At 41.1% G+C, this 25228-nt stretch overlaps 1 long non-coding RNA gene across 1 annotated transcript in view; it reads right to left on the bottom strand.

The window, feature by feature from the left end:
- Positions 1-31: 31 nt before the first annotated feature.
- The window catches only part of LOC124255488, a 33186-nt gene continuing 7989 nt past the window's right edge, over positions 32-25228 (bottom strand). Inside the window, exons 2-4 of the long non-coding RNA XR_006892696.1 lie at positions 2120-2188; positions 645-734; positions 32-219 (exon numbers count right to left, since the gene is read on the bottom strand). This is a non-coding gene — a long non-coding RNA (uncharacterized LOC124255488). The remainder of the gene's footprint in view (positions 220-644; positions 735-2119; positions 2189-25228) is intronic.

Raw genomic sequence — 25228 nt, forward strand, 5'->3', positions numbered from 1 at the left:
ACTGGTTATTAACCTACTTGTATTTATATTCATACAATGTGTATAGTATTTATCAACGGATGAGAACTTGTCATTCCTCGTCATCGTGCATATGGCTGATCATTCAAATCTTCCTGACAGTTCCCGAGTTCCCACGATCTATGTCTTCACATCCAGATACAGTTAGTCAGTCTTGAACTGCAGAACCACCACCACATACGTCAGCATAGTTCCCGACAGCTGAAAACAAAGCCACATACTAAATTACGAGTGAGTTGGGTTAAACGTCGTTTCGAGCAGTATTACATGGTCAGTTATATCACGGCATGCCAGCACACTGTGGGAGACAAGAAGTAATGTATGTTTCAAACCTTCACCACCTTGGTAACACCCACGAGCATTGGTATTGTGCTGAGAAACCAAGAACAACCGGATATAGAACCAAACCCAGGCGATTAGACATCTTCTTGACAAGTATATGTCCTTGGCAACTGCATAGACTTGTTGTGTTGTGCAGAAGGGTTTGAACGTGTATATTTTGAAACTAACTAAAACAGAATGAGTGTTTCTATTGTAGAAGGTTATAGATCAGGGTTGACCTTCAGCACTGAGATTATACAAATGTTACTTCCGGTTCGCATATGTCATCACGCAGTAATACTCACCATTAGGATGGTTGAGCTATCAATCGTGAAGAGGCTGTACAAGGTATAACCTATATTGGTTGTTGTGAGTCTCATGATGAAAGTGTTAATCTGAAATAGATATTGACGTTTTGTTGCAATTACAGATCATGACGAAAAAGAAGATACTCGGAAGCGCACTGTCGCTTAGGGAGTGGGACCTGTGCAGATCTGGGTTAGAATTGGTCACCAGCAATCCATTCTTGTAGTAAGAGGGGACTAACAGAATCGGGTGGTCAGGCTCGCTCACTTGTTTGACACATGTCATTGTATCCCAGTTTCGTAGATCGATGGTCATGCTATTGATCACTGGGTCGTCTGGTCCAGATAATCGCTATATAGCTGGGGTGCGACCTTAAACAAGTACCAAACCAACCTGAGGGAATGGTGTGAGATGTTTTGAGGTTTTTAGTCATATGGGAGGAACCAAAACAGTCAAAGGAAAAACGACTGTAAAGATACATCTTGCTCTAATCATGAGGCAGAGAATCACTGTTCTGACCATTTGCGTACAATGTAGTCTGGTTGAGATGTTATCTTCACATACATATATGTTTTATTCTTCATTATCTGTGATCGGGGCAAGTATATTTGCATATCACTTCGATGGGTGAAGTTAGCTCCCTTGTTGCAGAAAGTGTTGTATTAGATGCTGTACACAAATACGAAACGTTAATAAAATCCTAACCAGAGTGATCAATCCTTCTTCTGGCAAGAAAATGCAGGGATCCAAACGATGGGGTTTCACAGACGAAGCAAAGGGGGGTGTTCCTGTATGCATGTATCACGAGTTGTTACAGTGTATTTATATCTACTGACTTCCTGGCATGCCTACGCTAAAGTATGGGTATTGCAAACAGTATTGTTCACTTAATGTCCTGAGAAAACAGATACAGAAACAATTGGCAAGCAGAAGGATAATATTTCACACACTGATCTCATTGGTAAGTATAGTGCTCCTGAATGCAGTTTGAATACCGTAACTCAAGAAATGTTTTTTTTTTTAAATATTTAGGATCTTTGGGAGTTTTAGTTATGTAAACAGTTGCAATGGGCAAATCGTTTTGTTTCCTAAACGTAATCCCTGTGGATACATCTGTACATTTCTTTCAGATCAGTTTTTGATACTTTAAGTATTCCTAGCCAACAGTGTACAACTTTACTGATGTTTCATATAGTCGTTCTCCACTTGCGATCATTGAGCACCATAATTGTTGGACTAATCTTGAGAAACTAGAGATCGTCAAGGAAATTTTCATCAGGTTTCATATTCCTGTTCACCATTTGTGATCACGGGGAGTGATGACTTCCAGAAACTTGTCAAACTAGTGATTGTCATCCTGCAAAGGTGTTATTCATATTTCTGTTGTACATACAGTCACTAGGAGTCATGGTTGTACCAGAAACAAATGTTGAACAAAGGACTATATATTTACACGTATACATTAGCCACTTACAGTATGTAGGCTCCTGTCCGACACCTGAGAAAAATCGCTCATCAGAAAGCAGGATAATGACGAATGGGCCTGTAAATATTAAAAAGCATTTGGTATTAATCATCATCTTTAAACCATCGCCATCATCACTTGCTCCATTGTTTAAGTTCGACAAGGCTATGAACTATATTTCAGTCATCACGATCTTGACATCTTGACATCTTGACAATGATGGCGATTCTGAAACGATTCAGGTATTATGTGTTTTCACTTGTGTGTAACCCACTGGTGTAAGATGCTAAAAACTACACTGATTTGTATCCAAATGAAATCGATGAATTGCGACATAGTTCAACGTGGGGAATTCGCTTATTAAATAGAGCGCAATGAGCTCTCTGTACTAAAAATATCTTATACTCATCGCTGGAAACAAATCTGTTTTAGAAAATATGCTGTCGTTATGTGTACATGTTTACATTTGATATTGATTTGAGTTTTGATTTTGATCATTACTTCATTTTGTTGCTTATATTTTCACATCGACACACTGACTGGTTATTTGGTGAGACTTGTTGACTTATAGTCAGTGATCTGAAGGCATATCCAAGATATCATTTTCAAATTTAAATGTTATAATTATGATCAGACATATACCGTCAACCGAATGTCCAGGGGTAATCAACAAATCCAGTAACACATCAGAGGTAATTTCTAATGAGAAATAAGCGTAAGAGAAACCGCTGCTGAAGCGAAACTATACTGAACCACAAAAGAAATGTCGCGATGATAGGGGTTTCTTAAAGCACACAATTTAATTCACTCTAATTAACAATCAAATAGGAGGACTGAGTTCAAACTTGACAATTATGGTTAACACATTTTCGGGAATCACATTTAGAGTTGACACAAATATATCGCCAAAAATGGTACCAATAAGATACCCCAAAGTCAGTATCGTGTGTGGCCTCTATGGGCATTGATGGAATCGTTGCATCGTCTGTGCATGGAATGAATTAGCCGGTCGATGAAGGCCATAGGCACTTGGGTCCATACTCTGCGAAATGCCTGATCGAGTCCAGCCGCAGTTGTCGGCCTTGGTTGGAGGCAATTCAGTCTTCTTTGAATCTCGTCCCAAAGGTGTTCTACTGGACTTAAATTCTGACTCAGTGCAGGCTATTGTAGGGTTTGGATACCATGTTGTCTTAGGAAGTCCATTGTTACTCTGGCTTAGGAAGTCCAATGTTGCTCTGGCAGTGTGGCCACGACCGTTGTCTTGCTGGAAGCTGCGTTTCTTGTAACGTCTAAAATGTGGTACCACGTGGGGTATTATGATTTAATCAATATAGCAAGCAGCTGTCATTTCATTTCCTCATCCTGGAACAAGATTCTGGAACACCACGGTGTCAACTAACTGTTCAGAACAATTACACCCCACACTATGATGCTTGGATCACTGTACGAGTCTCTTTCAACAATACACTCATTTGAAAACATTTCACCACGCCATCGCCATACTCTCACTCTGCCATCGACTGTCGAAACACAATATCAGCTTTCATGAGATAACAGCACAGTTCTCCATTGTCGATAACCTCAATGTCGAAGCTGAGTTGCCAATTTTGGTCGGTTTTGGCGGTGATGAGCGGTGAGGACAGGACTACGATATGATCTGTGACAGCAGAGGTTTCTTTCGCGCAAACGTCGACGCACTGTATCGGCACTAAGGGGTCTGTTTTGAGTCAGAAATGGTTTGGCGTGCTGTTTCCTGTTGTAGAGGTGTGTGTGTGTGTGTGTGTGTGTGTGTGTGTGTGTGTGTGTGTGTGTGTGTGTGTGTGAAGCCCAAAAATCCGCCGTTTTGCTTTTATGACGTCACATAGGTGTGACCTTTGAGTGACCTAATCGATTGTTGAACCCCACCTTCCTTTGGAAGTCCCCTTCAGGCACAGGTGTGTGTGTGTGACCTTCAGGTTCACCTTAGTGGTCTGTGATTATTATTCAGTTATCTTATGACGGTTGTAGCTGTTAAAATTCATGCGCCATGTGGGCGCCCGTATATGATATGCGTGAATGGGGCGCTGTCTATGCACTAACATCAAAATCGCTTGCCCACTGAGCCGTAACTGAAGAGACATGTGACAGCTGTCATTGGATGAAATAGTGTAAGGTGTTATGTTTGTTAAAAGCACCTCCATCCAGTCATTAAAACTGACCACCATTTTAAGTATTTAATGCTGTCATTTGTATCACTTATGCTTATGCGTGTACTGATATGTTCAAGTAGGTGCGGACCTGAGGGGGTTGATGTGTTCAGCTTCCTGTGTGTGGCTTCCTGCGTCGCAAAGTTATCCGGTTCAAGTTGACCAGAAATTGTTTTATTGTAATTTAAAGGTCAGACTGTAATCATGTGTACATGGAATGGTTGTTGATAATTTTCAGCGTGATGGCGCACAGCCTACAATGAATATATAGTCACAAGTGGTCAGTTTCCGTTATGTAGGGAGAGAAGTGTCTGACCGGAATTAAAAACAGGAGATAGTAAACAGTTGAGGACTGATGGTCACTGAATATCTCAAGTAGGATGTCAAGTGGTTGTACAGTGACGAAATGATTTAGCATTTGTCATATATATTACTGAATAAGAAAACAAACCTACATGTGTTCTCCTGTAAAACGTTCCAGTGCTTTTACTCAAAATTTTAAAGCTGAACTTTACTCTCAAACTGCAAACATAAAAAACCCATCCATGAATACTTTATATGACACTTTTTTGACATCATATGACACATAGGTTACTTACATGCCGTTAGCCGCTCTTATTCCACAGACAGTACAATGACATACTGGTGTAAGCTTCTTGTGACTGTATTGTGTGGGGTATGCAGAGGTTGGGTTGGGACCTCCTGGTGTTAAGAATTGTATTCCTAGTATTCAGTGACATAGGTTTGAGATTGGTATAATAAAACAAAGATTTGTACAACGAACAGTTGTCTCATGTCAATCCTCCAGCAATGCATTAAGTGAGTGAGTGAGTTTAGTTTTATCTTACACTCAGTAATATCCCAGCTATATGTTCTGAAAATAATCGAGTCTGGACAAGACAATCCAGTGATCAACAGCATGAGCATCGATCTACCCAATTGGGATATGATGAGATGTGTCAACCATGCCAGCGAGCCTGACCACCCGATCCCGTTAGTCGCCTCTTACCACAAGCATGGGTTACTGAAGGTTCATTCTAACCGGGACCTTCATGGGTACAATACATTAAGAAACAAGAGAGATATACAGATTTCATTGTTATATAGCTCCGTTTCAAATGAGTAGACATTAGGATAGGAGCTCTCCCAAATGTCTACTTTACATGTTGTGCTAATTGTCTTATTGTCCTTCCTCATCGTCCTGTCCAGAACCTTCACTCGTTTGTAGAGTCATATATAATACGTTCAGGATACGGTTTAATGTTCATCCGTTCTAAAAGATGCTTCACTATGTAGGTTTTCCCACAGGAGGTGGGCCCTGAGACGATCATGGTAAATGGGTGTATTAGTCTAAATTCTTCCAATGACTGGGTAGTACTTCCTGATGAATGTGGTTGCACTGGTTGCATCATAGGTGATGGTACTTGTGCTGGTACTTGTGGTGGTGGTGGTGGTGGTATTTGTTGTTGTTGTGGTGGTGGTACTTGTTGTGGTACTTGTGGTGGTGAGTGGTGGTGGTACTCGTGGTGTTGGTGGTGGTGGTACTTGTGGTGGTGGTACTTGTGGTGTTGGTACTTGTGGTGGAACTTGTGGTGGTGGTGGTGGTACTTGTGTTGGTGGTACTTGTGTTGGTGGTACTTGTGGTGGTGGTGGTACTTGTTGTGGTGGTACTTGTGGTGGTGATGATGGTGGTGCTAGTGGTACTTGTTGTTGTTGTGGTAGTGGTACTTGTGGTAGTGGTGGTACTTGTGTTGGTGGTACTTGTGGTGGTGGTGGTGGTGGTACTTGTGCTGCTACTTGTGTTTGTGGTGGTGGTGGTATTGTTGTTGTTGTGGTGGTGGTACTTGTTGTGGTACTTGTGGTGGTGAGTGGTGGTGGTACTCGTGGTGTTGGTGGTGGTACTTGTGGTGGTACTTGTGGTGGTGGAACTTGTGGTGGTGGTGGTGGTGGTACTTGTGGTGGTGGTGGTGGTACTTGTGTTGGTGGTATTTGTGGTGGTGGTGGTACTTGTTGGGGTGTTGGTAGTTGTGGTGGTGGTGGTACTGTTGTTGGTGGTGGTGGTACTTGTGTTGGTGGTACTTGTGGTGGTGGTGGTGGTACTTGTGGTGGTACTTGTGTTGGTGGTGGTGGTGGTACTTGTGGTGGTGGTTCTTGTGGTGGTGGTACTTGTTGTGGTACTTGTGGTGTTGGTGCTGGTGGTACTTGTGTTGGTGGTACTTGTTGTGGTACTTGTGGTGGTTGTACTTGTGGTGTAGGTGGTGGTGGTACTTGTGGTGGTACTTGTGTTGGTCGTACTTGTGTTGGTACTTGTGGTGGTGGTGGTGGTACTTGTGGTGGTACTTGTGGTGGAACTGGTGGTGGTACTTGTGGTGGTGGTACTTGTGTTGGTACTTGTGGTGGTGGTGGTGGTGGTACTTGTGGTGGTGGTGGTGGTGGTGGTACTTGTGGTGGTGGTGGTGGTGGTGGTGGTACTTGTGGTGGTACTTGTGGTGGTACTTGTGGTGGAACTGGTGGTGGTACTTGTGGTGGTGGTACTTGTGTTGGTACTTGTGGTGGTGGTGGTGGTGGTACTTGTGGTGGTGGTGGTGGTGGTGGTACTTGTGGTGGTGGTGGTGGTGGTGGTACTTGTGGTGGTACTTGTGGTGGTACTTGTGGTGGTGGTGGTACTTGTTGTGGTACTTGTTGTGGTACTTGTGTTGGTACTTGTGTTGGTACTTGTGGTGGTGGTGGTGGTTCTTGTGGCGGTACTTGTGGTGATGGTACTTGTGGTGGTACTTGTGGTGGTACTTGTGGTGGTACTTGTGGTGGTACTTGTGGTGGTACTTGTGGTGGTGGTACTTGTGGTGGCACTTGTGGTGGTGGTGGTACTTGTGGTGGTGGTGGTTGTGGTGGTGGTGGTGGTGGTGTGGTGGTGGTGGTGTGGAGGAGGAGGAGGAGGAGAGGGTTGTTGATGTTTCTGTCTTCTATGTCTCAACATATTGTCTGTCCTGGAAAAATTCTGATAGCACACGGGAAAAGGTTGTTGACTGCATGGTGGTCCGAGTCTAAATGGCAGGGAACCTGTCTACTGGCTGCTTTTATCTAAAAGGTCGTTTTCCGTTTCTTCACAGAGATCTGGGAGGAACTGTTTTTTCCAGCTTTAGATCCCCCTTTCTTCTGCATCTGAATAAGAGCCTTGGCCTGTTCGACCACTTGTTGAATAGGAGTAACGAAATTAATCTTAGACTGTTCTGAGGTTTCTGTTTTTTGTTTGCCTTTCTTCCACTCTGGATCATACAGTTCCAAATATCAATCCACAAACATCATGGCAGATTTTTCTCCTCCACGCATGATAGAATGATAAGGATCTCCTTTCCCTTCAGCCTGGAGCATGTAAAACCGTGTCCATCTATCTGCATCGGTTACGAAGAGTTTGTATTGTGGATTATTCATGATGAAAACGGGAGCGACTTGAGGTGATGTGTCACTGTCACTGGTCCGCTGCTAGACGAAGCTAGATAGCTCTCATGGCCTGTTATATAGATATGCATGGTTTGAATTGACCTTTCATGGCTTTGTATAGCTTTCAACATCAATAACAGTTTGTTTTAGATCATCACACATGCTCTTCCCCAGGAATGACAAACTAAACCTAACACGGGTGTACCAGATGTACTAAGCCAATGCTCTATCTAGCAACCAGGTATTTTGAATGGCCTCAACTCTAAGTGCATTCACAAATTGTGGTTTCAAAACAAATGCTACGATAGGTTTGTAACAGGCAAAAAGACTCTTTTAAATACCATCTGTCGTCCATATGGGGTGAACTAATCTTCGTAACACCGCTAGATAGTTATTTCTATCATTTTTACTCAGGAAACGACGTCTTTCATATCGACTCACTGGTAATCTTCCCTTTAATAACCTATTGATAATACCACTGACGGCAAGAATCTGTTCTCTGTTTATTTCTAAGATGTCTTGTCGACTCCTGTCAACGTCTTGAAACATTAACATGAACCATCACCTATGATGCAACAAGTACAACTACATTCATCAGGAAGTACTACCCAGTCATTGGGAGAATTTAGACTAATACACCCATTTACCATGATCGTCTCAGGGCCCACCTCCTGTGGGAAAACCTACATAGTGAAGCATCTTTTAGAACGGATGAACATTAAACCGTATCCTGAACGTATTATATATGACTTTACAAACGAGTGAAGGTTCTGGACAGGACGATGAGGAAGGACAATAAGACAATTATCACAACATGTAAAGTAGACATTTGGGAGAGCTCCTATCCTAATGTCTACTCATTTGAAACGGAGCTATATAACAATGAAATCTGTATATCTCTCTTGTTTCTTAATGTATTGTACCCGTGAAGGTCCCGGTTAGAATGAACCTTCAGTAACCCATGCTTGTGGTAAGAGGCGACTAACGGTATCGGGTGGTCAGGCTCGCTGGCATGGTTGACACATCTCATCATATCCCAATTGGGTAGATCGATGCTCATGCTGTTGATCACTGGATTGTCTTGTCCAGACTCGATTATTTTCAGAACATATAGCTGGGATATTACTGAGTGTAAGATAACACTAAACTCACTCACTCACTTAATGCATTGCTGGAGGATTGACATGAGACAACTGTTCGTTGTACAAATCTTTGTTTTATTATACCAATTTCAACCCTATGTCACTGAATACTAGGAATACAATTCTTAACACCAGGAGGTCCCAACCCAACCTCTTCATACCCCACACAATACAGTCACAAGAAGCTTACACCAGTATGTCATTGTACTGTCTGTGGAATAAGAGCGGCTAACGGCATGTGAGTACCTATGTGTCATATGATGTCAAAAAAGTGTCATATATAGTATTCATGGATGGGTTTTTTATGTTTGCAGTTTGAGAGTAAAGTTCAGCTTTAAAATTTTGAGTAAAAGCACTGGAACTTTTTACAGGAGAACACATGTAGGTTTGTTTTCGTATTAAGTAATATATATGACAAATGCTAAATCATTTCATCACTGTAAAACCACTTGACATCCTACTTGAGATATTCAGTGACCATCAGTCCTCAACTGCTTACTATTTCCTGTTTCTAATTCCGGTCAGACACTTCTCTCCCTACATAACGGAAGCTGACCACTTGTGACTATACATTCATTGTAGGCTGTGCGCCATCACGCTGAAAATTATCAACAACCATTCCATGTACACATGATTACAGTCTGACCTTTAAATTACAATAAAACAATTTCTGGTCAACTTGAACCGGCTAACTTTGCGAGCACAGGAAGCCACACACAGGAAGCTGAACACATCAACCCTCCCAGGTCCGCACAAACTGTCACCTACTTGAACATATCTGTACACGCATAAGCATTACTGATACAAATGACAGCATTAAATACTTAAAATGGTGGTCAGTTTTAATGACTGGATGGAGGTGCTTTTAACAAACATAAGACCTTACACTATTTCATCCAATCACAGCTGTCACATGTCTCTTCAGTTACGGCTCAGTGAGCAAGCGATTCTGCTGTTAGTGCATAGACAGCGCCCCATTCACGCATATCATATACGGGGGCCCTCATGGCGCATGAATTTTAACAGCTACAACCGTTTATTGTTCACAGATATGTAAACATTCGGAGTTGTTCCATGTGTACCAAATGACAGCGTATTTTAAACTGGTTAGTGGGATACCTTTGATTTAACAAACATATGCTCTTATCTAACTTTTGACCTAATAAATAGCAGCTAAATTCCCCTCGTTGTGTGATATTAAATCTACGTTGAAAAAAGATTTTGCTGTGTGAACACTCGAGTCGGCAAACTCATAAAATAATTGAATAATAATCACAGACCACTAAGGTGAACCTGAAGGTCACACACACACACACCTGGGCCTGAAGGGGACTCCCAAAGGAGGGTGGGGTTCAACAATCGATTAGGTCACACAAAGGACACACCTATGTTACGTCATAAAGCAAAATGGCAGATTTGGGCTTCAAACCTCCCCCCCCCCTACTCCTCCCTCCTCTACAACAGTTTCCGTCGCTCTTGGGAAGCGATCCTGCAGATGGTTGCGCACAGCCTGTCATTTTTGACGTTGTGATGTTACTGAAGGTCGCCCACTGCGTTGACTTGAATGTTCTTAGTGACCTGATACTACTTCTGCTGTCCTAACATGAACAATAAAATGATTGGCTACCCTTCGTGCAGTCTGGACAACTTGCAATCGTCCCACGACTTGATTCCTCTGATCTCTCGTAAGACGTGGCATGGTGGCAAAACAAAAATGTTTTCAGGCGAGCTTGGGACCCGCTTTCATTGGTAGAGTTTTTATGACATGCACGTGCATTTTCATTTTCACGAATGTCATACGGAACCTTTTACCATGTCTGCCTTTTTCGATGCGTTTGGTCGATATGCGTTTTCATCAGAAAACACACTGATGTTGGTAATTACTGTCAATTTGGATTGAAAAACATGGTACAAACATAATGAAAACACCACCTTGCAAGAACAAAAGTTTGCATTTGGTTTTGTAAAGCGACGTTTCTTTTGTGGTTCAGTATAGCTTGAAACTGTGCGATGAAATCCTGATTGTTGAAAATCTCAGCTATGCATCGCTAAGCACATATAGAGATTGCTACACGAGTGTCTGTCTGATCCATTTATCTCACAAGTTGTTTCTTAACGTATATAACTTCAGGGCCGACTAGATTTAATTGTGATATTTTCTCATCATAGTAGCGCGATAATACACAACAAAACCTTTGTGAATGAGTGACGACTCTCTTCTCCCTGATCACTATTCACCCCCAAGGTCACCTCCACAAACAGAAATCTGCCAAATCCGCGCATTATCAAGGCGACAACGGTATTGCAAACAAGATAAGATGAAAGAAAACTAATTAAACACTCTATGTTTCAATGTAGATCTAGATGGTTTTACTTTTTGGAAGTCTAAAATACTTTAATTTAATACAATTGTCATCACCCGTAGCTGGTTGGGATTGTATAAAGGTTTGTTGGGATTGTATCAAGGCATTTGAATTCATCACTGGAGTGAGTGAGTGAGTGAGTGAGTGAGTGAGTGAGTGAGTGAGTGAGTGAGTGAGTGAGTGAGTGAGTGAGTGAGTGAGTGAGTGAGTGAGTGAGTGAGTGAGTGAGTGAGTGAGTGAGTGAGTGAGTGAGAGAGAGAGAGTGAGTGTGTTTAGCATTACGGCGCTGTTAGCAAGATTAAAGCAATGGCACGGTGGCTTCAGACATTGGCTTCACACATTGGCTTCACACATTGTACCCATGTAGGGACTTCGTCACAAGAATCTAAGGTAGCAAGTGGTAAAGAGGATTAGAAAAATATATTTGAGTTGTTATCTTTTGTTTCATTGCATAAACACATATTTACTGCAATATTGGAATAAAGGTAGGTAGGTATAAAGGTGTTCGGCACTGCGATCGATTAAATCACAAATAACAGGAAAGTAGTCTATCGTTGTCTGACCTTTTGTCATCACCACGGAGTACTCAGTCATCAATGAGCCGGAGACGGGTTAGATTTCAGACGGACGGTCTAGATATACAGCTAGCCAGCCCGATGTCTGTTACAAAATTTAGATGTTATATACATCTGAGTCATATCTTGGTGTCTGGTCTGGTTAAATCCATTTTGGACTGGTAACATTTTGAAGTTACCAGCCCTGGTGTCTGGCTGGATTTTTGGCTTATTTCATACACTGCAATCATAGATCTGGAAATCGATCTCACACATATGTTTGATACCAGTTTTCTCACGTGGGTTTCTCACCCACAGATGGGTAAGAAAAGCATCGTACAGTTAAACACCATTGTGTCGAATTTATGGTTGCCTCAAAGTGAAAGCGGTTGTTTCGAGACTCAGATAACTCGAAATATTACTTTAGGTCTTTTGAACTTCAAAACTTCGATGTTTGATTGTTTATGTTATTGTGACTACATGAACTATACTACTCACACTTTGCTAAGGATAACCAAATTTCACAACTTTACTTAAACGTAGATTTACAATTTGAAATTGTATCCATTTAACATTGGATAAATAAAATATATGGTGGCCCCTCTTTAGGCAAATAGTCACTTTCATCTAACCTTATGCACTTGATACATGAGTATTCATAATAATGGTTTTCATGGCACCATTCAACCGTTTTGCAAATCATGGAACGAGTCATTGACAAGTACACGACACCTGTCAATAGCAGGTTTGGGATCCACAAGATGAAATGACACACTGAAACCTAGGATCCATGCTTACAATAAGCTTAGATATTTAAACCAAGTTTGACCCCACATAATAGTTTTCTGTTGAATCCATGATTTGATCCTTAGCAAAGTGTGAATAGTATACTTTTCAAAGCAGTGGAAAGCCAATATTTACAAATATTAATCTGCCTATATAGTGATCGCAATGATATTGGATCATTTCAGTATGTGGAAAGGTAATTGTACAGGTTAAAAAACCCAACTTTCAGCATAATTCATAAAAGAATCGCAAAGAAGTTGTCTTACCTTCAAATTTAAAACCACAGAAGTGAGGGTGGCAACCACAACCATGCATATGAGAAGTCCCATGCACATTGGTAACATCAAGTATTCTTCCTTATCCAAGCTGTCGTGTATCAGGCCATAGAGCATAAGGCAGATGACGGGAACTGAAGCAATGTAACAGGAACCGATCACGTGTTTGAAGACCTCACTGGCCAAATTGACAAGAGAACACGTGTCTCCAAAATGTTGACGTACTTTTTCAATTTCTGACGATGACGGAGTGTCTTCGTTTTTCTTGTCAAACATTTTGTCAATCTGGGTGTTTACCAAGGAAAACTCTTTGAATATGCAATAGGTGATGAATATGAAAAAATATAATACGAAATGGAGCTGCATGGCATTAAACAACAGAAACACAAAACATGCTGCTTTTATGAATAGGTGATATCTTTGTGGGAGATCCTTCATAGGTGTAAGATATATCACCTTGGGGTCTGCATTGTGAAATGTTATTAGGTATACAAGCGCCATATCAATGAGAATTTCCGACACACCAAGAACAGTTATCACCGTGAGGTAACGTCTGATTCGGGCATTTCCAAGGCCAGAGCCATACGTGTTGCGATATGAATCATATTCCCGGCAGAACTTTGGCAGGTGCTTGTAAATACTACAACACGTTGCAGTTCCTGAATAGGTTACACTGAACTGAAATCCGAAATAGGATAGCAAAGTCATCCATTTACCAACTGTTGCTGTATCTGTGAAACGGAATAGGAATCGCAAGGTCCCAATCCATAGTAATACATTAATTACGACGCAGTAGAAGATGTTGATGACTCTCGAAACCCCTCCCCGTTTAGAGGGCATGTACATTCCACCGATGTTGAGAACTGTAGTCAAAGGTTTGAATAAACGCTCCATTTCTGAGGATGCGGCGTTTTCCTCCTCTTTAGATTCCAAAGGGTGAACCTTGGACAACGACATGCTCCTGTTGAGGCGAATGGTGACTGTTGTATGCTGAACGGCTATATTCACACAGGTATGATGAACTTCCTAATGGACTTTGCTTTGTTAATCAGTACAATGGGTCTGGGATGGTCGTGTCTGGTTTCATATCAGTATCGTTAATGGAACACAAGTTCATGTTAAAACGTTTTACCTGTCTGTATTTTATTTGTTTAACGAATTAATTCTTGCTTGGATCAATTCTGCTCACGCATTTAAGTGATAACGATGTTGATGGAATATAGCATTATTACAAAAACTTCTTGGCGGAATAATGTTCGTGGACAGAAAAATTGATAGCAAATTAGTCCTTGTTTGCTTGCATAATGGTCACGCATTATAAGCACAAATCATAATTGACTGTGTTAAAAGGTCCGGTGAGTGGCAAGTGTTAGTCAGAGTGATGGATGCCAGCTAATACGGTGATAAAGCAGAACGGCGACAAAAAACTTGGCGCAAACGGTGACAAAAACTGGCGGAAAGGGCGACAGAAATTTGGCGCAAACGGCGATAAGTTTTGGTCGGAACGGCGTAAGTATAAATTAGATATGAATTTAATAAACATTCATTTGCCATAAATATTTAAATGAAAATAACGATACACTGGCTATTAAATATTTACATGTTGACTTGTGATGGTGTTTTTACAGTTGGGTATACCATTGATTTTGAAAATAGAGAAACTGTGTAAATCCAGAAATACTACTCTGCAGTAATTATCAATGAAAGAATTACACATCTCAGTGTCAAGACTACAAAATACGACAGGATGAACTCGTCGTGAAGAACCAATGACCTCAGTGTCAGAAGCTGACGTAACAAATCAAAAGGACTTAGAAATAAGTACTTAAAACCCGTCGGCACTAATGGTTTGTGATTCATGCCAATTAGTGTAATCCTGTTGTTAACGAGGTGTTAATTGTTGTCGCTGTTCTCACAGAGAACATGTCTCTCCTGCCAACATGCGCACAGATCCACGGTCCAGTGGAGTGAAATGCAAAGACTGACTGACTGTTTTACGCCGCTTTTAGCAATATTCCAGCAATATCACGGCGGGGGACACCAGAAATAGGCTTCACACATTGTACCCATGTGGGGATTCAAACCCGGGTCTTCGGCGTGACGAGCCAACGCTTTAACCATTAGGCTACCCCACCGCCCGAAATGCAAAGAGGACGTGTATATATTGTATACTTGTGTATAAAGGACAATGCATGTTAGTGACTATAACTGAAAAAAATCTGAAAGAAAGAAATATTAATTTGCTATTGTTTGTTTTTTCAATCTCAACAAGAGACCAGTGAATTTACTAAATACATCATATACGTAAACAAGTCTTAGTTATTATTTTCACATTGAAAATATATATGTGTCGCCGTTATAGCAAAAATTATTGTTGCCGTTACAGCCAAATTTGTCGCCGTTACCGTCAATTTCTCTGTCGCCGTTCTACTGTGTCGCCGTTAAGAGTGATCATGGCCTAGTGTTTACTGAAGCCCTCGGCCTACAGAGCGACCATTGTCATGACGCGTGTTCCGACAAGTTGATGTGTGGTGTGTTGCTTGTTTGTATTTAAAGAAGCATTCAACAGTGTTCTAGCTATATGACTGTGGTCTGTAAATAACCAAGTATGAACAAGACAATCCAGTGATTGACATATTGAGCAGTCCGCGAATGGGATACGATGACATGCATCAACCAAGTCAGCAGGCCTGACCACCGATCCCGTTAGTTGGATTCGGAAAAAAAGAAATCTTGAAATATATCAGTTTTAGACTTCACCTTTAATAATGCATCAATCGATCAATATAGGGTTGGATTTTAGTGAAGATACTTCATCAATCGTTTCTTAACCAGGCGCCTTAACTGACGTCACTGACAGCGACCCTCGACATCGGGTACCATTACAAACAATTTACCTGCCACAGATCCTAATGTGTGTAGGGGCAATGGCGTTGGCTTGTGGTTAAAGGGTTCGCACGTTACCCAATCATAAAGCTGAAATCGTTGTAAAACTAACTCACTCCTAAAACGTGTCGTGTCATTTTAGTGTGATGTACCCGGGACCGCTTCTAAAACGTTGATCACTGGATTGTCTGGTCCAGACTCGATTATATACAGGCCGCCGCCACATAGCTGTAATATTGCCGAGTACGGCGTTAAACAGTCAACCAACCAGCTAACTAACCAACCTAACCCGTACTAGATTCCGAAATCGTAGAAGTCGAATAACTCTTCCCAAAAACGTCTTTTTCACTATTAGATTATAAAAGTATTGCTACTCTTTCCGGAATAATTTTATTATTATTTTTATGATTATAAAAGTATTGCTACTCTTTTCGGAATATATTTATTATCTCAAATGGGTTGACTACTACTGCGGCAATGACGCACGAGTATGGCGATTATATAAAGACAGAAACATGGCAATGATATTTGTTCGTCAAACCGTGATAACATCGAGACACACATCAATGTAAAACACATATCTGATGATTCAGTGGACGGATCAGACAATCCAGTGATCAACATCATGAGCATCGATCTACGCAATTGGGATATAATGCATCGCAGTCCATCAATATCGTCATTCAATTCGGCGAACCTGACCACCTGATCCCGTTAGTCGCCTCTTACGACAATCATGGGTTACTGAAGACCCACCCAACCCGGGTCTTCGCGGGTAACGCTGTCAGCAAAGGTACGCGTGAAACAATAATGTATTCGCATCAGTTTTGGATAATTATGAGTGAGTGAGTGAGTATGGTTTTACACCGCTTTTAGCAATTTTCCAGTAATATCACGGTGGGGGACACCAGAAATTGGCTTCACACATTGTACCCATGTGGGGAATCGAACCCGGGTCTTTAACCACAAGTTTACCCCACCGCCCCAGATAATTATGTAATATAATTTGCTTTAAGCATGACTGGTGACTGCAATATGTTTTGATGATAAATGCTACAACCTCGCAATAACAACGAGCCCATACCCTCCTACCGATCAATACCGAATCCAATACACCAGGCATCGTCCATTAATATGTGAAATCGGGTTCTAGCATGTCTAGAATATATAAGATACGGAGTCTTGTACATGAACCTACTCTATTTAAGAAATACACTTCGCTCTACCACCATGTATAGTGTAATAAAACACACTTTTGCCCTGAACTATTATAGTTAAAGCACGAGGACGCTTGCGTCCGAGCGCTTTAACGTTATAATAGTTCAGGGCGAAAGTGTGTTTTATTACACTATACATGGTGGTAGGGCGAAGTGTATTTCTTTTCTAAGATGCCAAATTTAATACTTTCTAAAGATAATTACGATTAATTTAAGCATAGGCGGATCCAGAGGGGGGGTGCAGGGGTGCGCACCCCCCCTTTTGTCCTGAAAGTTATTAAATGACCATTGAAACTCTCGTGAAAACGGGGGTGCACCCCCCGCCCTTTCCAAAGTTTGTGGTGGACCTATGATCGATATCTCACACTGAGATGATTATGAAAAGAAAGTCTTTAAAACCGCCAATCCATCTCAACAGTTAACTGTAATTTCTGAATACAACAGTCTATAACATTGATATCAAAGGGACAGCAGTGCCATATCTCTTCACGACAATAATCATTCAACAATATTTGGCGCATACCCTAGAGTTTTCAGCTAGTCAGGTGGCTGGTTTGCCCTTACACCAAATCGCTTGGTCTGACTTGGTCCATGTCCAGGTGTTGTGCATGCACCAAAAGGTTCACAGTCCAAAGCAGGCATTGTCACTTCTCGCTCGCCTTTCGTTCTGACCAGACGCACCAACACATCGCTGCTGCGAATAGTAATAACTGGCTGCATTCTTTATAACTGGTCTTTCATCTCGGTTCTCGAGCAGTATAGACCTTTGACAATTGTTTCTAGGATTTCTCATCCCAGTGTTGCTAGTTCATAATTTCATGATAAATCAATCATTTTTGGATTAAATTTCATTTTCCATTTTCTAGTTCCGTTGCCAAAATAGGGCTTCATAGTTCGTTTTCATAGTTGTCATTTTGTTTCATATAAATTTAGTTTCAGCTTACAGATGGTCAATGTGCTATTGTGTTCAGTCCATAGGTTTTTTCCGATTTGCAATAATTTTTGTGTACCTGTTGGTTTTAAATTTATCTTGTTGACTAAGTAAGATTGTTACATGTAGAAAACATTTTATTATGGACGACCAGAAGCGTGTGGTACATTGCCAGCGGCTGCATTCAGCATTAGTTAGTGCAGCCAAACAAGGCTGGGAATGTTTGAGGTTTCAGTTTTCTCTGAGGTCGCAGAGTATCAAACAGTTCTATTTACCTGATCAAGTACCAAAGTGTATAAAGTTTGCTCGCGATTCCGTGGCTGTCGGTCTTTATCCAGCTGATGTTCCGACATCTCGACATCCAGTTGCATGCATTGGTGATGGAAATTGTCTCCTTCGAGCCTTCTCCCAACAACTTTTGGGTGATGAAACTCACCATCTCGAATGCCGGGTGCGTATCATAAATGAACTTGTCGTGAACGAGAAGCTATACATCAACCAGTCATCACTTGCTTCTATGTCAGGTGGGAAAGCCAAGGAAAAGCAGAACTTGTTACAGTATGTCGTTGTTACCTCAGCAGCTGACGAATCACTTGTGACTTCATCTATGCAACAAACCTTTCGGAAAGAGGTACTTAACACTGTAAACAATGGACGGTATTCCTCTCTTATACACATATACGCGGAAAGCAATGCTTTTCAGCGCAAGGTCATATCGGTTTATCCCAATATTCGGAGTGTAGCAATTGATCGACAGGTCATGCACCAAACCATCACACCACTCGTTGGGGAAATAAAGACCCCACCTATCTGTATCATTTGGACCCACATGACCAGCACAGACACAGCGGAATGGAAACCTAACCATTTTGTGGCCTGTATTGAAACTGGAGAGATGGAAAGTAAGTGTGCTTTGCCAGATACAGAGTTTTCCGAAGTGAAAAGTGTGAATGTTGGTAACACATACTCAGCTGATAGTGTATTGGAAAAGGCACCCGAAAAAGGCTTCACAATGTCTGGTTCCTCACAATCCGATACCAGGGATATGAAGGACAGCAGCAGTGAACCAGCTAACAAGAAGCCGAAAATGTCGGTGCCTGGCATTGATCCAGTTGAGACGAAGAGCACGTCTGTAAGGTATGACGGCATTGACGTTGGGGATATTGTTTCAGGGAAACTTAACCTCAGTACTTTGAGAACAGATCAAAAGTACAAATACCTGAAACATCACGTTCATCCCTCTTCAGAATATAATGGGTTTGTTTCGCAAACAAGAGCTCGACCACAACAGAAACGAGTAACACGTCTTGTATTCCAGCACAGCTGGTTGAATAAGTACAGTTGGCTAGTGTACAGTCCAGCAGCAGGTGGAGGCTAAAATGTGTGTTCTGTTTCCAAACCTGGGTGATGAGCGAAAGTGCGTAGGGTCTTTAGAAAAGTATCCTTTCACAAATTTGTCTAAAGCAACTGGGAAAAATGGTGCATTTGAGACTCACCAGAATACCTTTTTTCACAAACAAGCTGTTCTTGCGGCGTTGGACTTCCTACACATTTACAAAGAACCTGAAAGGTCGTTACCTTATCGGATATCTCAACAGAATAAGGAGATGTACGACTTGAACTGCCACATTCTGAAACAAATAGTGGACACAGTGATACTCTGTGGCAGACAAGGTTTGTCTCTGAGGGGGCACAGAGATGACAGGACAACAGAACAGCCAAACAAGGGAAACTTTCTGGCCATATTTAATCTACTGGCAGATAGAGATGACAAACTACGTCATCATTTAGAGTTTGGCAGAAGAAACACCCAATATACGAGCAAAACAGTTCAAAATGAACTCATTGAAGTAGTTGGTGACCACATTCGCTCAGAGGTGGTCACTCAGCTTCAAAAAGAAGGGGCTGTGTTTTCTGTGATTGCAGATGAAGTCACAGATACGTTTTCCAATGTTGAGGTTCTTTGTCTTTGCCTGAGATATGTTGATCAAAATACAATGACTATCAAAGAGACATTCTGTGATTATGTACATTTAGAAAGAACAACAGGTCAGCATATTGCAGAGGCTATTTTAAAGTCACTGAAAGACCAAGGCATTGATATCACCAAGTGTCGAGGAGAAAGCTATGATGGTGCATCCTGCATGTCTTCATCTAGAGTTCAGGCTCATGTCAAAACATTGGCACCTACGGCTTTGTACACGCATTGCAACAGCCATGTTCTGAATCTGAGTATTGCGGCTTCATGCAAACTCCCTCCAATCAGAAACATGATGGACAACATCAACCAAGTTTTTCTTTTCTTTGACAATTCACCAAAACGCCAGAGGTTTTTAGAGAGAGTTCTGAAAGCGTTTTGCACTGATACGAAAAGAACTCGTCTTTTGGGATTTTGCAAGACTAGATGGGTTGAGAGGCATGTGTGCTTTGACGTCTTTCAAACGTTGTATAGCCACATTTGCACATGTTTTGAGGCCATCCTATATCCTCGAAACCATGCAGACATTTATCGTGATGAGAACTTGGCATGGGACAAAGAGACAACCATAAAAGCACAAGGGCTTTTGACCATTCTGAGAGATTCGCAACACATTATGGCGTTTGTTGTTTGCCCATAATGCACTTGAAGTTGTTAAACCACTGGCAGTCAAACTTCAAAAAAGGGACAATGACATCTGCATGGCTTACAAACTTGACGAAAGGGTATCAATGATTAAAACCATGAGGGCTGATGTGGATCAAAGGAGTCATGATTGGTATGTGGAAGCTTGTGCTATTGCAGAACAGCTAGATGCTGAAATACGTCTTCCTCGGATTGTGAAGAGGATGACACAGAAAGCGAATGCACCATCCCAATCTCCCGAAGAACACTTCAAGCTCAATTTGATCATTCCTTTCCTTGACCACCTGCAAGAAGAGATGAACACAAGGTTCAGTCCAGAGAACCGTCCTGGAATTGAACTGTTTGGTCTTCTGCCATGTGCTGTTGTTCAGATCTACTACAGTTGGAAGCAAACCTAATGTTCTGGGAGAATGACTTGCCAATGGTGTCTTCTCTTCCGGCAGAACTTTGAAGTTGGCGCCTTCATTGGTTTTCACAGGAATACCACCCTGAAGGTGCAATCGAAAGCTTGAAATCTGCTGATGAGGATGTTTTCCCTAACATCCGTCAGCTGCTCACAATTGCCGTTACACTTCCAGTTACAAGCACTGAAGCAGAAAGGACATTTTCTGGCCTTAAAAGGCTGAAGATGCATCTGAGGAGTACCATGGGTCAGGAGCGCTAGACTGGACTGACACTGATCCACCTGAACCAGGACAAGAAAATAGTTTCTGATGAGATAGTTCACAAATATGTGAAAAAGCATCGCAGACGTATGTTTGAGAAATGCATCCTCTATCAGTAGCTTTCTGTGACACAAGTCTTTGTGTAGAGGTAACATACAAGTAACTAGTTAATGCACCTGGCTGTAACAAACTGTAGCACAATCTTATGCAGATTAATGTCTGCAACTAACCATTGGGTCACAAAGCCACAAGAGGCGTCGTGGAAGGCTGTGTATATTTGCCACCTTATCCAAAATACACATTCTAAGCTTGCCATTTGGTCTCGGGCAAAAATGAACTATGCACCCCCCCTTTTTCAAAAAGCTGTATCCGCCCCTGATTTAAGGCAGAAAACAAACGACGGTGTCGGTGACCTAAATTAAGAATCCTCGCACAGGGCTAACTGGCGCGCTGTTCTATTGATGTGTCTGCCCCCTACGTTAAGACGAACGTTACCAGAAAAAAACAAATGATAACAGTTTGATGACGGTTTACGTTCGGATTAAATATCTTCTCTGAATTATTTTAATTACATCTGTCATTAACGTAAACCATATGGGGCAATATGAACGTTGCATTTCTACTACCAGCGTAAGTTTAGATCAGTACATCCAGAGGAAGTTGAGTAGTCAAGCGACATTCCACAATTGCATTGTGGGAATGTAAACATTACGAACGTTACCGTGTCGCTGAAAACTTGTTAGTCGAAATGACGCATTTTAACCGTCGTAAAACATAAACGTAATGTTTCCACCAGTGATGTTAGCTGCGTGAAGCAACAGCAAACCAAGAAACTGGATGCAACGGTGTAGTTTACTGTAGGAGGCCGTACGAGGCGATGACAACTGACATGCATCGTGACGTCGCTTACATTGTGACGTAATGTAAAATGGTTCGATTACGAGGGGGCACACTAGAATGGCGCAGTGACTGGAAAACGTCATTCAATTGTTACTTCATCAAAAAACTATACCTTTATTTTCTGATAATGTATTTTTTTTTCGATTGTTCTAACCGCTAGGCATCTTAGAATATGATATACAAATATGTTTACAATGCCTTCAGCAATGAAAAAAATGAAATTATCTAGAAAAAGCTATTTATTTGAGATCAGTCTTATCAGAGATCAGACAAGGTTTACGATAATGCACCAGACTGTAAAAAAATCTTTATGAAACGACGCAGGCTATCTAAAGTTAATCCTTTGTAAACAAAATAACCCTCCACACGTCCTCTAATGCATTGAGTCAACTTGCTCTAGTTTGCAACAAGGAAGTAAGCATATCGTTGCTATAGAAAAATCATGGCTCTTAGCCGGCAACACAAATTCGTGTTCATGTTTGATCTCATTCAAAAGATTCGTCGCCCTGTTATTTAACTTTACAATCTGATACGCTATGGAATGTGGGCGTCCATTCTTAATACAGATTTTTTCTGAAGTCAATTTGAGTTACCAGTATATTTTTAAAGTATCATTTTCCCAAATACAATGTCAACATTGCAGATTATACAATGTACGTTGTGTTCGTTCAGACAATGCTATGTAAATGATATGCAGGACATTGTGTATGAGAACGCTTCTGTTTTAAGTGTCACCTCAGCATGTTGGGAGTTCTTTGTTCATAATCCAGACATTCCTCATGAAGCAAACTTTTCACCGGAGTTTACAGTGTGAAATAATCTTCCATTTCAATGTCAAATGTTCTCGTCACGATATGGCTGAAATATTGCCGATGCGACGTTAAATATTAACTCACTCACTACAATGTGAAATACCGGGACTTTTTCCAAACTGTTTTCACACAGTAAGAATCCTTTCAACAGCACCAAGTGTCTCCCAGCATCAAATGTTATATTGCAAAGTGGCCCATGTCCTCGATTGGGAGCCGCTGCGATGTTAAGTTTCAAGACCAAATTTCAAATTCTTATCTACGTGCTTTGACGTATGAACCATAATGGGTTTCGCGTCCCCGCGTCTCTCCATTGAAGAGTGGGGCGGTGGGGGTAGCCTAGTGGTTAAAGCGTTCGCTCATCACGCTGGAGACCCAGGTTCGATTCCCCACATGGTACAATGTGTGAAGCCCATTGTCCCCCACCGTGATATTGATGGAATATTGCTAAAAGCGACGTAAAACTAAACTCACTCACTCACTCACCCATTGAGGAGACTTGATCCACAACACTGTTTATAAGTACTGTCCATCGTCGGTGTGACGTTAACTAGTAACTCACTCACTCACTCACTGTTTATAAGTTATAACTGTATGTTGACAGATATTTATGTTTGTGATATTCATATGTTTGTGATTTCCTTCGATCTTAGGGCAAATGCCACTTAGGGCGCATATGAATTTGATGAACATGATCATCGGATCCTGGCACGACCAAGGACCGCAACTTTGCACTTCAGTCCATTGGTCAATCCAATCTATTCGACATATCAATGGATATACTGACATGAATATGAAAGAAAAAAGCAAATTCGCCAAATGCAAAATTATCGTATTCAAATTCGATTCAAACGTCGACATATCAGTAGATATACTGTCTTGAAAATAAAACAAAAAAATAAATTCGACAAATGCGAAGTCATCGTTTTCAAGTTCGACACAAACGTGGACTTGAACGTCGCCATATCAATAGATATGCTGACATGAATATGAAAGAAAAAATGTACAATCGACAAATGCGAGGTCATCGTTTTCAAATTCGACTCAAACTTCGACAAATCAGTACATATAAAGAAAAAAATAATTCGACTAATGCGAATCCATCGTTTTCACATCCAACACAAACGCGGATCAACATTAACCAAAAGTTGCTAAACATGGGTTCATTCAAATCAGGTATGTATATGTATACACATTCACGTCACTTTGGTGTCCTGGTGTTCACCTCTGTAATATTGCTGGAATATTGCTAAAAGCGGCGTAAAATAGTACGCACTCACTCCCTGATCTGTAAGTGTGGTGTTCTTTGCTCATAATATGACTTCTCAATGTCATGTATATGTCCAGACTTGTTCTGAATACCTCCAGCGGGAAAGTCCTGTTGTAACCTGACAACCCCAAGAATGTACTGAAAAGACATCTGACAAGCCTATGTCATGATATGCAACACACGATGTAGACCAAGGGACGTAACTGAAGTTACAATGAGTTATGCTCCGCTTCTTGGAAAAGTAGTTGTCAAGGCGTCAGTCAACAAACACACTAACAGACTTGGAATTGTCTCCTCTGTGGCTTGTCCTCTGTTTCAATCTCTGAACATTCAGGTAAGTTAATTTGCCACATTGTTGATGCAATATACTTTGCACATAATTTATAAAGTAATGTATATTTGTATTTGAACAACTTTGTGTACAAACTTTGGAAGTAATGGTCCGTTTGTACAAGCAAAAATAATATGTGTTGATCAGTGAATAAAGAACAACATCCTTTACCTTAAGGAGAATAAAACCTACCCAAATCTTACCTGATAAATGTATTATTATTAACTTTGTATTTACTTTTGAATATATATCAGTAAAGTATTAATAGTACGGGTGTTTGTATACCTTAATTCGTTTATGATTATTAGATTATAAGAATAAGAATTTCAAGAGGTATATTCTTAAAACTTGTTGCTGTCTACGATAGAAAGATATTTATTTGAAACTGATACGGTAGAATTATCACGCTCTCCCATTCGGGGCGGAACTTCTGAGCCAGAGTTTCAAAAAACATTAAAGAACGAATAAACGTTTGTTTTCTGTACTCTTTTAGCCATTACATATCAAAGGCGCGTGGTTAGTCTTAAGCGGAAAACCAAGTTCATTCTTTACAAACTTGTGGTTAATTAATACCGAGCGATTAAGAGTTGCCAAACAGTCGTCTGCTTCACTCTCGCCCGCAAACGAAACCACAGAAAAGTTACGTAACTCTGTCGTCTGTGCACTGCAGCGAACCGGCAGTAACGTTATGTGAGGAAGGCTTTTCAGTTAGTTGTATATAAGATGTTTAACAAGCTCG

The sequence above is a fragment of the Haliotis rubra genome, unplaced genomic scaffold (assembly GCF_003918875.1).
Source record: "Haliotis rubra isolate DU_JTF1 unplaced genomic scaffold, ASM391887v1 Scf1155, whole genome shotgun sequence".
Classification (NCBI taxonomy): Eukaryota; Metazoa; Mollusca; class Gastropoda; order Lepetellida; family Haliotidae; genus Haliotis; species Haliotis rubra.